This window comes from Eptesicus fuscus, chromosome 17, assembly GCF_027574615.1.
Source record: "Eptesicus fuscus isolate TK198812 chromosome 17, DD_ASM_mEF_20220401, whole genome shotgun sequence".
In the NCBI taxonomy this organism is placed as follows: Eukaryota; Metazoa; Chordata; class Mammalia; order Chiroptera; family Vespertilionidae; genus Eptesicus; species Eptesicus fuscus.
In genome coordinates, this window is record NC_072489.1 from 31,193,834 (window position 1) to 31,208,289 (window position 14,456).

Consider the following 14,456-nt stretch of genomic DNA (forward strand, 5'->3'; position numbering starts at 1 on the left):
GTGGAACCCAGGGGAGATATCCAAGTATGTTTAAGCTTAAGAATACTTCATATATGATGTTTCTATGTAAATGTTTATAAAGAAGTTGGTTATTTTTCCTATATAGGAATAGCAATTTTTTGTTGTAGTAGTCCTTAATCAGTACCAGCTTTTAATCAGGCAGAAAAAAATAGCAAATCTTGGCTGGTTACACTGAGAATGGACTAATATGACTATAATATTTATAAACCTGTTGTTTTTAAGAGACAGTCTCCTAAGCATGAAGGGAAAAGGGAGGAAGATTGAAAAAAACAGAATCAAGATGACATATAGGACATTTGTGACTCAATGACCATCAAATCACAATATAATCTCTCTGTCTAGACTTCTCTTTTTCACTGATTACAGACTCTGAGAGTCATCATAGAATTATAACTGTAGGTTGGCCAAAAGATCTTTTTAATCCAGAAAAATGTTTGCCTTGAATTTTATATGTGGTATGTCATCCATGTTATTAGACCACATTGGTAACAGGGATGTTGAAACATGTTATTTATCCGAAGTGATTCTTCCAAATGGGATATGATAGCGACTATTAAAATATTGTTAATTGCATTTATGTATCATGGAGCCAGAAAAAATGAATATTGATTCTTGAGGGAAGATTTTTTTTTTCATTAGCCTTGCATTTTCTCTTGTTCTGCTTCACTTTCTGCACTTTGTACCATAAGTAGGGCTTATATACCACTTCATTCAATTAGTAAATTATACAGAAAGAGCTAATAATCTATTCTCAGGGCAGATGCCCATTGGTGCCTGCAAATAACATAGCGATATGGCTAAGGGATAGGTTCAAAAATAATATTGAGGGCCTCTATTTTTATCGGTAGTTTCTCCTCAAATGATAATATGGAATTCTTTTATTTTTCCTTTGATTTTGCATTTATTGACCTTTATAATAACAACCTTTACTTTTTAGATTCTTTTGTTTATTGCAATCTACTTTAAATTGATGGTAAGTTAAGCACATATATGGAAGACTTGAACATTGTCTATAGTTTGGAAATTATCAACACATTCACTGCTTTCCCAATTTCTTTATGCAAACACCTGTCTTTCTTTAACAAATATTATGTTGCTGTATGAAGAATATGAATTAGTACTTTTAAGTTAAAATGCATTGTTACCCACTACACAATGTTTCAAAAATAAATTTCCATTTAAAAAATGATTTCTCATTCTGTTGGGTGGGGATAAAAATCAGTCACTGTTTTACCATTTACATGTTTATGTATTTTAGTTTGATAATAAAAGAAGAGCCTTCTTTGCAAACTCTTGTCTTGAACAATGTGAAGAAAGGAGTGTATTTTTAAATTCTCATTATTTTTATGCATTTCAGTCACGTACACTTACGTACACATCACATACACTTATGTACACATTACAAAGTTTAAGAAGAGTGAACAATGTGTTTCCTAACATACTGCCTATCCATTCATTTTAAGAAATGATCCTACATAATAAAAGCATAATATGCAAATCAACCAAATGGCAGATGATTGGTTGCTATGACATGCACTGACCACCATGGGGAAGACACTCAATGTAGGAGCTACCCCCTGGTGGTCAGTGTGCTCCCACAGGGGGAGCTGCCACTCAGCCAGAAGCCGGGCTCATGGCTGGTGAGCACAGTGGCGGTGGCGGGAGCCTCTCCCACCTCCACGGCAGCGCTAAGGACCCCTCAGTGGACATCCCCCGAGAGGTCCCCGAATGTGAGAGAGTGCAGGCCAGGCTGAGAGACCACCTCCCAGTGCACGAATGTCGTGCACCGGGCCTCTAGTAATCACATAAACACAAAGAGTATGTTATGTTAAGGATGCTAAATGATATCAAAGCACAGATAATATCAAGAACATAGTCAACATGAAGTTACACTAGGTCTTTGAACATGACTGTCTGATGTTTCAGAGATTCATAATTAGATTTGTAATTCATAATTACCTATCCATGCATCCATTTATTTATCTATATGAAATATGCTCATATTACCCTTGCCACATGCAACTTAACTTTCTAATGCTATTGATGACATAAGACATAATAATTTTAATTGGTTTTTTATCTCAAACAGGGTTGGGAAAAACAAATTTTCTAAAACAACCAACTTAATACAGAGAGAATTCTTAACCTTTTGTTCTTTATATTGTAGAACAGAACTTTATTTATCTCTATCTTTCCAGTGTCCACATACCTCCTTACTGTTGAGAAAAACATTGCATGAAGTAGAATGAGTTAATTCTTGCCCTGTCACTGTGTAAACTTGGGCATGTCATTTTATAATTTACTTCTTTGGAGAATTAAACCTAAATTAAGAGATAAAATAAGATATTTAATCTGTACATATTATACAATATATTAATACTATATGTACAGAATAAAATATTGGAATGGTTTCTTCATGTTTTTCCGCACAGATATGACCAGATTCTACTACTTTCCTGCTTAATGCCAGTGCAATTTTTATTGACCTATTTACAGAGTAAACATTCTGTTATTACAAAATTCATTTCTCCCCTATGGTTCTGAAAGAGGTATATGATTTTACAGAGAAATAAAAGAAACCCATGGAATTTTTTTCTCCTCTGATTTGGGTATATATATACATATATATATATATATATATATATATATATATATATACATACATATACACACATATATACATATACACACATATATACATACACACACACATATATATATATATATATATATATATATATATATATATATATATACACACACACACACACACACACACACACTAGAGGCCTGGTGCACGAAATTCGTGCACAGAGGGAGGTTGTCCCTCAGCCCAGCCTGTACCCTCTCCAATCTGGGACCCCTCAAGGGATGTCCGACTGCCCGTTTAGGCCCGATCCCAGTGGGCAGTCGGACATTCCTCTCACAATCCAGGACTGCTGGCTCCCAACTGCTTGCCTGCCTGCCTTCCTGATTGCCCCTAACTGCTTCTGCCTGCCTCTCACAATCCAGGACTGCTGGCTCCCAACTGCTTGCCTGCCTGCCTTCCTGATTGCCCCTAACTGCTTCTGCCTGCCAGCCTGATCACCCCCTAACCACTCTGCTGCCAGCCTGTTTGCCCCCAACTTCCCTCCTCTGCCAGCCTGGTTACCCCTAACTGCCCTCTCCTGCAGGGTTGATCACCTCCAACTGCCCTCCCTTGCAGGCCTGGTTCTTCTCAACTGCCCTCCCTTGCAGGCCAGGTGCCTCCCAACTGCCCTCTCCTGCTGGCCATCTTGTGGTGGCCATCTTGTGTCCACATGGGGGCAGGATCTTTGAGCATATGGGGGCAGCTATATTGTGTGTTACAGTGATGATCAATCTGCATAGTACTCTTTTATTAGATAGGATAGAGGCCTGGCACAGGGTTGGGGGCCAGCTGGTTTGCCCTGAAGGGTGTCTCTGATCAGGGTGGGGTGCCCTTGGGGCGTGGGGCGGCCTGAGCGAGGGGCCTGTGGTGGTTTGCAGGCAGGCCATGCCCCCTGGCAACGCAAGTGGAGGCCCTGGTATCTGGAATTTACTTTCCTTCTACAATTGAAACTTTGTAGCCTGGAGCGGAGCCAAGCCTGGGGCTCCCTCCGAAGCTGGCCTGTAGCCATTTGTGTTGGGGTTATAATTGAAACTTTGTTGCCTTAAGCAGGTGGGCCCGGCCAGGGTGTGTGGAAAGCTTTGCTTCCCATGTTGCCGGCGGCAACCCTGGCCTGCTCTCTCAAGCTCCATTCTGCTGCCATTTGTTTGAATTGGTTTACCTTCTATAATTGAAACTTTGTAGCTTGAGTGGAGGCTTAGGCCTGCAACGGCTGGCAGAAAGCTTGGCTTCCTCTGTTACCTAGGAAACCTTGCTCTCTGTGGCTGTAGCCATCTTGGTTTGGGTTAATTTGCATACTCACTCTGATTGGATGGTGAGCGTGGCTTGTGGGCGTGGCTTGTGGATGTGTCAGAGGTATGGTCAATTTGCATATTTGTCTATTATTAGATAGGATGTATATACACACACACACACATACATGCACACACACACACACAGAGAGAGAGAGAGAGAGAGAGAGAGAGAGAGAGAGAGATTGATTTCAGAGAGGAAGGGAGAGGAGAGAGAAATAGAAACATCAATGATGAGAGAGAATCATCAATGGGCTGCCTCTTGCATGCCCCACACTGGGGATCTAGCCTGCACCCTGGACATGTGCCCCAACAGGGAATTGAACTGTGACTTCCTTGTTCATAGGTTGTATAAATCGTTGCTTAAGAACAGGATGCAATGTGCAATGCCTGGCCTGCATCAGGACGGTTCAGTGGTTTCACAGGTATGATGTGAGAGAATACAGAGAAATGTCCTCCAACATATGTCCCATTGTAATCTAAATACCTACCCTAAATGGACCTTTCATGTACAGGAATTACTGGATTAACAATGGCTCTTTTAGATTTGCTGTGAATTAGTCTTGGTTTTTATCCAAAATCTAGCCTAAAATTAGTTCGGAAAACTTAAAATTGTCCTTCTAATTGTCAGTAGCCTGATTTAAAAAAGCATACTGACAAAAGTTGGTTTGGAAACATCAATATCTGTGGCTCTATGCCCTTACTCACATTACTATCTATCCCCTAGCAGGTTTCTCTACCATTGCCTAGTCTTATAAAGTTTACTGAATTATCTGACCCTATAAAAATATCTGTCATAGTACAATGAGAGGAAAAGTGAAATTTTAGCCAGCTTAAATATGAATAGATGATAGATGATAGATAGATAGATAGATAGATAGATAGGTACAGTTTCTATAACTACAAAATGGCATGAGCCCTAGGGCCATTTTGAGTAGAAGCAGAAATAATGGGCTCAACATCAGCTTGAAATAAGCAAGTCTTACAAAATGCAACTGTGCTTGAAAGAACCAGCCGCTGTGCCCATCTCTAGCCTGTGTTCTTTATTTACATCCCATTTCAGAACCAAAAGGCCTATGATGACTTATAAAAATGCATAGACTACAAGTGGTGAAATAAAATTGAAAGAATGAAACCAAGGGAAATAAAGATAAGGGAAGAGAGTAAATACAGTGCTTAGATTAGCACCCAGACATATGCGCCCCATGGTTCTATGCATTGGTTATTTAGGCCACAAATTTAGCTCTAATCTCCCCCAGCTGTCAATTCAAAAAGGAAAGTAGAATTAGTTACGAGATTTATAGGCTGCATAAAGTTAAAAAACAATTATTGAAGTGAAGTCAGCTTTGCTTGTTACCGAGACTTGAGAGACATTTTTCCTAAGGGTCTTTATAAAAAGTACGCTATATGATATATTGGCTTAGCTGCTGTTACTTAAATTTTATTTCTTTGCTTCTCAATTTTGGATTGCATAGCTCGCAAACATCAGCCCTTCTTCCAGATCTTCCGGTGTCCAAGTTGCTTACTCTGTCACCTTGCTATCAATGTTTCCTACAATGAGTGGTAGAAGGGTAGAGTGCCAGAATATTCTCTACTTTAGCATCACCACCAGAGTTATATTAATCCCACTTTAATTAAGTCATTAATCAAAGGCTGGGTTGTAAAGGTCTGCAATTTTCTCAGCTCCATAGCTGCTCTGTTCGCTGACGATGGCATATGTAAATGCAGACTTATTTATTTCTTTAGAATATAGGTTTTATCTCCCCCTTGAAGTGTGAGCCTGAATTTAGGGAACCTTTTTCAGATCAATGAACCAGGCTCTTAGAAGGGAGACAAAAATGTGAAGAATATGCTATCACTTGAACAGCTTGACAATTTAGCCTAATTATGTCTACTTTATTAGCATTTCATATTCATACATTTGGACAAGGATGGGCATAATTAGTGCTATTTTAAGTGATATCATGGTGAACCAGCTTTCTAGAAAATAAAAATCTTGTGTTTTCAGATTTTTATACATAAATAATCCCACCATAGTCATCTACTGATGGCTAAATAACCAGCTGGCCAAATTTCTGATAATTTTACAATTGGCTCTCACAAGCCAGTATGGACCTGGTTTACATATTTTGTAATAGAGCAATTATTAAGAACACTCAGTTACTTTCTCTATCAAAAAAAAAAAAAGGGGGGGCATGCAGCAGAAACTCTAAAATCAAGAAAGGCATTATAGAAGGACAACCCTGAAGGACATGGAAAGGTCAAATATACAAGTCTGCCTACAATGTGGGAAAAAGAAGAGGCCAAGAATATAGGAGGATGGAAGTCAAGCAAAAAGACCATTTGTGCAAAAGCCAGAAATATAAGAAATTATATTTTCAAAAAGTGACCCTATAATTCAATTTTACATTTTAGTGAAATGCAGCGAGTGGGATGGGGTCAGGAAATGGAAAGATAAGTCCAGATGTTAGGCTAGACCTAGACAAAGAGCCAATTTCCACCTTACCACATAGACAATCACTTTTAAAAACATCTAAACAAGAGATCACTTTAAGAAGTTTTGTATATAAGATGGAAGACAGGATTCATAAGGAAAAGGTTATGAGTAATAGAGCAGAAAATTTCATCATAGAAGGCCTGTGTTCAAACCTCATTTTACCCATGAATACTAATGGATCTTGGTAAGCCCAGGACCACTAACAATGCTGTTATGTCCATACTCTTTCTTTTCTGATCTACCAACATCTTTAGGATTTATAGTCTTCCCAGATCCTCTCATTCATTTTCCTACCTCAAGACAAAAGTAGCATGAATAAACTTTGAAAATATTAAATGACCTTTCTTTCATCTGTAATTCGTGTTTCTCAGTCAGTCCACCTAACCACCTAATGAGAAAGAAGAATAGCCTAGATTTGAGCTAGACTATATTAGTCCAAATCCTGGCTTTGCCACTACCATAGCTAAACCCTGTATCTGCAAAGAGGAGGTAATAATGGTACTTATCTCGTGTACTGCTAAAGGATTAAATGAGCCATTTTTTTGGTAAAGCTTTTCAAATAATACTACTGTTGGGGAAAGGGTGAGAATTCCCCCATTCTACTCTCCTTTAGTTCTGGCTGGACTGGTTGCAAAATAATAACATTGTCACAAGATTGGATTAACAGGAGGAAAAAATAAATTAATAGGCGCACATGGGGGAATCACAATAGGATGCTCAGATCACAAAATGAGACTCAAAAAGTTATGGAACAAGGCACCTTTTATACTTTTTTAGACAAAGAAACAATGCATTTGTGAGAAATTGACATAAAGAAAGTAAGTGCTCATTAGAAAGAAATCTAAGTAGGTTTGGGTACTCATTAGTGAGGAATCTAAACAAAGTCTGGGCTTGGGTAGTGAATCAGTCAAGATGTTGCAAGGTGTTCCACATGCTTTTTGGACTCTGGATCTTATAAATTGTGATAAGGCTGTCTCTCAGTCCTTCAGGGGTGGAGAGGGCACTTCTCGTGGAGATTTATTTCCTGCTTTTAGGGGAACAGAAGAGAGTCACAGAGCTCTTCCTGCTCTGGCTGCTCCTGTGATTGTAGTTCACAATAATCAATGTGCCATTGTCTGGGGCAGCCTGCCGGAGGCTCAGATACTACAGAAGTGAAACAAAAGAAAGTGTGGAGGGGGGAAATCACTTCAAGAAAAAAAGTGGACAGACACAGGATAAATCTCATCTAGACAGAAAGAGGAAATAAAAAACCTGCTGACTCCATCCCCGGTGGATTGTGAGAAGGCAGTGGAATGTGTATGCTGTAATTCCCTCTGTCCTTCTCTGCTCTTGCCCCAGTCACTGAATAAAGCCAGTAAGAAGACAGGAGTTTTTGATCTGGGTTCTTATTTAAGAACTAGAGGCCTGGTGCACGAATTTGTGCATGAGTGGGGTCCCTCGGCCTGGCTTGCAATCGGGGCCGACTGGGGCCGCCAGCCATAGGGAGGGACCGTGGGAGGGGGGCCGGGGAAGAGGGACCGTGGAAGGTTGGCAGGTTGCAGGAGGTTGGCTGTGGGAGCGCACTGACCACCAGGGGGCAGCTCCTGCATTGAGCATCTTCCCCCTGCTGGTCAGGGCATGTCATAGCAACCAGGCGACTGGTCGTCTGGTTGTTTGGTCGCTTAGGCTTCTATATCCTATCTAATAATAGAGTAATATGCAAATTAACCGTACCTCCGTGACAAAAATGGCGGCCCCCATAGCCACAAGATGGCGGGGCACCCAGTCTGCTCAGCTCCACTGCTGGAGTGTCCAGCCTGTCGGCAGGAGCAGCAAAGCTGGATCCACCTCCGGAGGGGTTTTTGATCTGCCCCCAGACACAGAAGTAAGAGCCAGGACAGCAGGGCATGGAGGCTTCCTTGGTAGCAGGGAAGCCCCAGGCCCTGCAGACAGAGCCAGGACAGCAGGGCATGGAGGCTTCCCTGGCAGCGGGGAAGCCCCAGGCCCTGCAGACAGAGCCGGGCTGGGACTGCAGGGAATGGCGGCTTCCGCGGCAGCGGGGAAGCCCCAGGCCCTGCAGACAGAGCCGGGCCGGGACTGCAGGGAATGGCAGCTTCCCTGGCAGCGGGGAAGCCCCAGGCCCTGCAGACAGAGCCAGGCCGGGACAGCAGGGAATGGCGGCTTCCCTGGCAGCGGGGAAGCCCCAGGCCCTGCAAACAGAGCCTGGACAGGAGGGCATGGTGGCTTCCTTAGTGTGTCAGTGTCCTCAAAGCCCCCAGCCTGGCAGACAGAGCACACTGCAGGGCATTGGGGCTTCTTTCACATGGCGCATGGGGAGGCCGGCAGAAAGCGGAGAGCAGGGCATGGGGGCTTCATCTCCATGGCTGCAGCGAAACCTCCAGGCCCGCAGAGAGCAGAGAACCACGGGGAGTGGGCCTAAGCCATCAGTAGGACATCCCCTGAGAGCTCCTGGATTGTAGAGGGTGCAGGTTGGGCTGAGGGATCCCCGTGCACGAATTTCATGCACCGGGCCTCTAATATATATACACATATACTGAGTGGCCAGATTATTATGATCTCTTATTATAATCTGGCCACTCAGTGTAGATTGGGGATGTTTTCCTAGGGGGCTCCATACCAACATGAGCAAGCTTATCAGAGTAAAGACAGTGGTGGTGTTGCAGGATTCCAGGGCAGGAAGAATAGGGAAACTGAGACAGGAAAGTTAAAACAAGGCCAAACAGGGTAAGCAATTTGCAGCTAGCTTGTAACTAACACACCATTATCTTCCCCAGCCAAGGACATGAGAGCAAATGGTTAAGAAAACACACACACACAAATAAAACCTCCCTAATGAGACAATGGAGAAAGGGAGGGGGAAAGGAAAAAAGGGCAGTTTTATTCCCTAAGCAGAGAAGCCATCAGTCTCAAGGGTTGGCAAGATAAAGTTGCCAGGTGAGTCTCATGGTTTCTAGGAAGATCACAATAAAGTGAAAAACAAACATACACACACACACACACACACACACACACACACACACAAGGGAGGGGGGCAGGGATGAGGGGACATTTTGTACCAGAATAGTCAGCAGAGGAATTTTGATGCCTATAGTCAGGAAGGTATATAATACCTCAGAATCCCCACCCAACTTGCTCTTCAGATTTGCACAATGGAGATACATTTTATCCGACAGACAGCCTCAGGTAGTAGGAAAAAGTTACCAAAATCTAGTCTTAGGGCCCCAGACCCCCACACTGGGAAACTGGTAGAAGTAACTTTCAGTGTTTTAACAACCAGGACAAGGCAGCAGAAGAGCAAGAAAGCCGTCCCATAGAGACAAGCAGCTCAGTTTTAAGTCATATGTCACCTCAGGGGCCATGTCCTCTCTGTCGCAAATGTGGCCACTGGAAGAGGAACTGTCCTGGGGACTGGAAGGTCCCCAGGACCAGAACCTACCCACATGATGGCCTTGAACTGAGGGGGCCCAACATTCCAGTTTGCCCCGACTAAGAATATCACCATTGAATGGCTGGAGCCAAGGCTGGCCCTCGAAGGGACAGGTAAGACGATTAAATTTTCTTAGACACGGGGGCTGCTTACTTTCTCACCAAAGCCTCTTTCTTATAGGCATCCTGAATGCTACCCTTTCACTCTAGCCCAGTGGTTTCCTACCTCTTTTTGGCCATGTCCCACCTAAGCATCTCTAAAATCCTGATGCCCCCCTTGATATAAAATTCTTATTATTCAAAAAGCGAACTCCTATTCACATGGAGGAAGCTTGAAAGGCCATTAACTTGGTCGAAACAAGCTTCCAAAGACCATGGCATCCATGAAAGAGAAAAATAAAAGAATGAAAGGACAGCTGAAGTATGGAGAAAAATCACTAAGAAGTTGTTTAAAAATAATAATAATATGAAAAAATAGCAAATAAAGTTTCAAAATATATAATAGAGAACTGCAATGCACAAATATGTCACAACATATATTTATATACTGCATATGAGGCCCCTAGAACCATAAGAAATGCAAAAAATTCACTGTTAATAACTCATTCTCAAATTGCCCCCTGTGGGGTGTGTACCTCATGTTGGGACCCACTGCTCTAGCCCTTCAACTGTAGCCTGGAGAATCTCACTTGTCCTGCTTTTGAGAAACTATGGGGAAGAATACAGCCCCTCCCCTTGTAAGGAAAGAATGTGGCGTTTTTTTAATCCAAATGGTTGGCAAATCTACAGGGCCTACTCCCTCCTGCCTCCCCCCTTCCCCCACATACCTTTTTCTCCAGCCTCCTAAAAAGTTGCCAAGGTCATGTTATACCTGTTACAAAATTTGTCAGGAAAATGGCTCGGATAATAATTGGCTTTAAAATCTCTGCGTTTTTAAGACAGTAAGTGTAACTGAAATGAAGGTGTTTTTTTAATATCCTATCTAATAAAAGAGTAATATGCAAATTAACCATCATTCCTCTACACTCTCAAGCCATGCCCACCAGCCAATCAGGAGCGAGTATGCAAATTAACCCAACCAAGATGGCTGCAACCACAGAGAGAGCAGGAGGCTTGGGTTTCTCCAGCAATGGAGGAAGCCAAGCTTTCAGCACACCCTGGCCAGCTTAGGCCTCCACTCAAGGTTACAAAGTTTCAATTATAGAAGATAAATAAATCCCAGATACTAGGGCCTCCGCTTGGGTCGCCAGGGGGCGTGGCTGGCCTGCAAACTACCACAGGCCCCTCACCCAGGCCACCCCATGCCCCAAGGGAACCCCCACCCTGATCCAGGACACCCTTCAGGGCAAACCAGCCGGCCCCCACCCGTGCACCAGGCCTCTATCCTATCTAATAAAAGAGTATATGCAAATTGACCATCACTCCAACACACAAGATGGCTGCCCCCATGTGGTCAAATATGGCTGCCCCCATGTGGACACAAGATGGCCACCACAAGATGACCAGCAGGGGAGGGCAATTGGGAGGGACCAGGTCTGCAAGGGAGGGCAGTTGGGGGTGATCAAGCCTGCAGGGGAGGGCAGTTAGGGTTGACTAGACTGGCAGAGGAGGGAAGTTGAGGGCGACCAGGCCTGCAGGGAAGGGTAGTTGGGGGGGACCCAGGCCTGCAGGGGAGCACAGTTGTGGGGGGGACCATGCCTGCAGGGGAGAGCAATTGGGGGTGACCAGGCCTGTAGGGGAGGGCAGTTAGGAGTGACCAGGCCTGCAGGGGAGGGCGGTTAGGGGCAAACAGGCTGGCAGGGGAGCAGTTAGGCATCAATCAGGCTAGCAGGGGAGTGGTTAGGGGGTGATCAGGCTGGTAGGCAGAAGTGGTTAGGGGAAATCAGGAAGGCAGGCAGGTGAGGAGTTGGGAGCCAGCAGTCCTGGATTGTGAGAGGGATGTCCGACTGCCTGTTTAGGCCTGATCCTACCGGGATCAGGCCTAAATGGGCAGTCAGACATCCCTCGATGGGTCCCAGATTGGAGAGGGTGCAGGCTGGGCTGAGGTACACACTCCCTCCCTCCCCCCATGCACGAATTTCATGCACCAGGTCTCTAGTATATATATATAAAGCTTTTCAGTAGTTATGTATGCCTATACGTAGTTTTGCAAAGTCTTTAGTACTTTAAAAACTTTGAAGCATTGCTAGGTTAAATGATAAAAGTTATTGAACATCTAAATATTTTAGAATAACAAAATACTAAATCATTAATTGCTAGACAAGTCTCAAGTTTGCTTGCTCTTAGATTTTATTACAGAAGGTTTATAAAGTGGATTTGAAACTGTTAATGTAATGTCTTGTTTTGTTGAAGGTGTGTTTTCTTAAAAGAAAGATTATATTTGAAGTGTGTTCACAAACTTCAATCTAAGAAACGCTGGCTGTTTACTTTTTGGTTATCATTGGAAATTAAGGTTTCTAAGAATTAGAAGTTCAAACCAAAAAAATTGTATGGTTGTAATAATAGAAGGCATAAGATATGAATTGTATGGTTGTAATAATAGAAGGCATAAAAAGACTGAAATTAAATCATTCTAATGACAGTTATTTCTGAATAGATAAAAAGGTTTATACAAATTGTAAAGAGGTGCATAAAAGGTTGTGTAGGTTACAAAAGTTTGTAAAAGTTTTAAGTTTATAGAAGAACCAGTCCAGCTCCAGTCCCCTTCCTCTACCTAATTTCTCCCTAGTGGACCCAGAGTTGCTTTCATTACACTTTCTCTTGCTCTTTGTTGGTGTGGGGGAAATCTGCCCATCCAGCTGTGGAGTAAGTCCTTACTCAAAATGCAGCAATCCTCCTATATAATAAAGAGGTAATATGCAAATTGACCCTCATGCCCTCACAAGATGGCTGCCTATGACCAGGCCAGCAGGGGGGTTAGTGAGGGACGACCAAACGACTGAACAGCAGGCTGCATGGGACGACCAGGTCGGCAGGGCAGTTGGTGGCAACCAGACCAGCAGGAGGGGCAGTTGGGGGTGACCAGGCTGGCAGTGGGGGGGCAGTTAGGGTTGACTAGGCCAGTGGGGGTGTGGTGCAGTTGGGGGCAATTAGGCTGGCAGGGTGGGGGGCAGTGAGGGGCGACTAGGCCAACAGGGGGAGCAGTTGGAGGCAACCAGGCTGGTAGGGGGACAGTTGGGGGCAACCAGGCTGGCGGGGGGCAGTTAGGGGCAACCAGGCCAGCAGAGGTGAGAAGTTGGGGGTGACCAGGCCGGCAGGGGGGACAGTAAGGGGTGACAAGGCTGGCAGGGGTGGGGAGGCAGTTAGGAGAAACCAGGCTGGCAGGGGGGGCAGTTAGGGGCAATCAGGCTGGCAGGAGGGGCAGTTAGGGGCAACTAGGCAGGCAGGCAGGTGAGCGATTCGGAGCCAGTGTTCCAGGATTGTGAGAGGGATGTCTGAATGCCAGTTTAGATAGTCAGACATCCCCCGAGTGGTCCCGGATTGGGGAGGGTGCAGGCTGGGCTGAGGGGACCCCCCCCATGCACAAATTTTGTGCACCAGGCCTCTAGTCTATATATATAAAAGGCTAATATGCTAAGTGTCCCTCCCATCATCTGACTGGTCGCTATGATGCACACTGACCACCAGGGGCAGATGCTCAACACAGGAGCTGCCGTGATGCGCACTGACCATTTACAGAGAAACAGCAGCAGGGACCTGGCACCCACAAAGCAACACTTGGCTTCCCCCAAGTGGGACACAGGCCCCACCACCACCCCAGAGTGACACCCCACCAAATCGCAGCTGACGCTGTCATGGCGCAAAATGCAGCCCACAGCCCAGCCCAGACCAGCCCAGACCAGCCCAGAAACGCACGCTGTGGATGCCAGGTAATGATGTCACAAAGCAACGCCCGGCTTCCTCTCCCTAGTGACTAGCCTCCTAGTGCTTTCTTCAGCCCAGGAATATGACTTGCTTTGTAGCCAGGTGCACAAACATTTCACACTTTAACCAAATGTTTGTGAAGCATTTTCCCATGCCTCGTCTCATTTGATCCTCACAGAAGTCTTGGAGTAGGTAGATAGTAGAACCCTATTTTCTTTTCATTAGCCAGAAAACAGATTTAGAAAGTTTAGAAACTTGACCCGACTGAAAAGAAGTTAAGAAATGGTGGAACTTAAAAATGACTTCAGGTTTTCTCAGTGCACAGAATATAGTCAAACACTGATGCAGTTAAATATTTTACCCTTTGTTCTCCCTGCGTGATCTACAATAATAATCTGCTTCATATTGATATTTACTGCTATGTTGCTGACAATTACCTGAAAGAGAAGCTGGGGTGCTTCACTGGGCTGGAAAAAGTTTAGCTACATCAGAAAGCAGGACTAATTAAGCAAGTTTATTCTATATCTATAAAAGGCTATGTTGACTTGCACATGCATGGTACATATAAAGCTCTCACTGGCGCCAATTGCATGCTTGTGTTTTGATCTGTCATTGTGGATCGTGAATTTGGTTGACACTTCTATTATAGAGAAAGGGCGAATAGCAATATGAAAATATTTCTTCTAATTAATTTCCTTTCAATGTGCACGAATCCGTGCACCGGGCCATT